Source organism: Rhamphochromis longiceps, linkage group LG14, assembly GCF_057381845.1.
Source record: "Rhamphochromis longiceps isolate RC_006_pf linkage group LG14, R_longiceps_female_GT1.1, whole genome shotgun sequence".
Classification (NCBI taxonomy): domain Eukaryota; kingdom Metazoa; phylum Chordata; class Actinopteri; order Cichliformes; family Cichlidae; genus Rhamphochromis; species Rhamphochromis longiceps.
In genome coordinates, this window is record NC_140570.1 from 13,049,702 (window position 1) to 13,052,760 (window position 3,059).

Here is a 3,059-nt window from a genome sequence, read left to right on the forward strand (position 1 = left end):
CCACCACATCCCACACCCTAACAGTACTTTATTGGATTTAGATCTGGTGACAGTGGAGGGACTCTGAGCACAGTGAACTCTTTGTCATGCTATACAAATCAGTTTGAGATGACTTGAGTTTTGTGACATGGAGCATTGTCCAGCTGGAAGCAGTCATCAGAAGATGGATACACCATGGTCATAAAGGGGCATGGCATTGTCAGCAACAATAGTCAGGAAGGGTGTGGTGTTTAAATTGTGCTCAGTTGGTACTAAGGATGCCAAAGTGTGCCAAGGAACTATCCCCCACACCACTAAGTTATCAAAAGCACCCTGAACCATTGATGTCAGGCAGGATGGTACCAAGGGCTGGTCAGACCAATAGTACCACTCAGAGGGAATCTGTAACTGAGGGGTACCGCTGAGGGGACCCTGGGGAGTTGGCCCATTGGTTCTTTTCCAGGAGAGGTGGACATTGATAGAGGAGAGCAGGCATGTGGTGAAATGAGGTGAGAGCTCCAAAACAGTTTTACAGTAGAAGTTGACCAGCAGAAAGGAAACAGTTTCGTTCTGCACATGTGAAGACCACTTATTTAGCCAGAATCAGACTTTTATTAATCCCTGAGAAAATTATGCACACATATGTAGCCAGGAGGAACTAGAAATGTGGCGAAAGAGCACTAACACACTGAGAGGGTAAGTTAACAAAGGTGTTGCAAAACAACCTGATGAGGAGGTTGATAATCTGGTGGAGGCTGGGAGCAGAAACAGCTACATTTAAACAGTGACTGATGAGACTGATAAACACCAAACAACCCAGTGTTTGACCAAGACAGATGGATCCATGCTTTCATGATGTTTAGACCAGATTCTGATCCATCCCATGATCTAAATGTTTTTCCAAACTTCTTTTGTCCAATTTTGCTGACACTGTGTGAAGCCTCAGATGCAGCCTCAGTCTGGCCACTCTCCTTTGACCTCTGACATTCACTCAGAGACCTGCCGTTGGCTGGATATTTCCTGTTTTACAGACCATGCTTTGCAAACCTTAGAGACATTTATGTGGGGAAAACATTTTCTTAAATGTTCAGATTAGCTGGCACCAACAATCATGCCACATTCAAAGTCATTTAAATCACCTTGTTTCCTCATTCTGATGTTCAGCTTGAACTCCACTTGATCATGCCTATATGCCTAAACACACTGAGTTTCTGTCACATGATGGCTTATTAGATCATTTTGTTCACAACCTGCGGAACAGGTGTACATAAAGTGACTGCAGGTGAGTATAAAGACAGTATAAAGACAATCAGTCCACTAAGAAATAATTTAAAAAGCCATTCTTGAAATATTAATGGAGTTTTTGCATTTCATCATGTTAAAAATGATACCAATTGCAACATTCCCCTGACACCAGCAACCATTAGCTACTCTACGCAACTAAACTGGGCTAATTAATGCCTACAAAGCAGCAGAGTTACAGTCAGTGGTAGACAAAATGTTTTACAGATAATAAAGGCGATACATTTCTCTAAATGTCAGCAAATTCTGCATGTGAATATCAAAGAGTAAACAGAGAAACTAAAGCTAAAAGTGTGGCATCAGTGAATTACAATAACAAATGACGCTAACATTGTGGGGTACTAAGAAATAGCCAGTAATTTGGCCTCCACAGGCTTAAAATCTCAAGAATCAAGTGTCTATGAAGTTGTCTTTCCTGTGTTGCCCAGCAATGGCCATTACTGGTGTGCTGTGTGCTGTAACAACTGCAGCAGACAATTGTGGTTAGCCAAAAAGACAAGAATGAGTTATTTACGCTACATTTTGCTGACAGTGTAGTTTTAAACTCATGAGACATCTTGCAATATGCTTTTATGATCGCCGCATGCAGACACATTGTTAAGCCACACACTTTTACAGTTTCACATTCATCTCACACACACAGTGTGATGCCATAACCAGAAATAGCACTGGGATGGCTGCTGTCCCCGTGGCTATTAATACTCAGCTTTTCTGAGGTCATTGGCAACACACGTTGCTCTGCCCAACTCTCACTCTCTCTCGCTCGCTTTATGCCCATATTCTTGCTTGTTCCATAACATCCTTCAAGAGTCAGACTTGATTCTGGGCAGGGGAAAAAGGCTAAATCAGAGTAACGAGCAAATATTTCAAAATGCTGGGTTACTCCTGTGGTTTGTGAGACTGGCCCTTAGGTGGGCAGTTACACCTTGTGGGAGTGCATGTGAATGTGTGTGGTCTGGAAAAGAAAAGGATTGCATAACTGGATTTAAGCTTGGGCTGAGAAATGACTGCAGCTGGGCCTCCTCAGTGGCTGTAGGTCACACTGATATTCAAAGAGGAAAGCCCTCTGGCATTAGTCAAGGCTTTGACTATGCAGGCTAAGTGACCGGGACACAAGAGTAGGAGTGTGTCTTTCAGTTACTGAAAGCTTTTTAATAACTTGAATGAAAAACTACTACTCATCACTTTGGAAAAAAACATCTAAACCACATTTTAAATGTTAGTAATCTCATAGGAAAAACTTATCCAAGTACAACAGCCAATACTGTACCCAAAGTGTTTAGTAGTTATGGTACTTACCTCAAAGGTCTACAAAGCACTTTAAGATTGCAGATTGTTAAGGTGCCGATCATTTGAGCCATAATATACTGTATTAATGCATTATATACTGTTTATTGATGTGTATAAAACCAATATCTTAAGCTTTGTAGTGGAGTAAAGCCAAATATTTCTCTTGAAGTGGAGAGAGGCGCAAAGAAGCTTAAAATGAATTTACCTTATACTTGTGCTCATTTATTCTCTATCTTCTTTCCTCATTTCTCTTTATGTTTATCCATCACATGAGATCTTCATCTCTTCTTCTTTGTCAAGTTCGTTAGTGACAGACATGAAGGTAAAACCCACTTTACGTGCTTTTTTCTTTACAATAAAATGACGCAGTGGAAATTCGCCCACAATTTGTTTTATTTTGAAACGCCCGAAAGGAAATGATTTTTTTCCGACCCCACGGTGACTTGACCGACTTCGTCCTGCTCTCCACTGTGGATTTACATACCCTG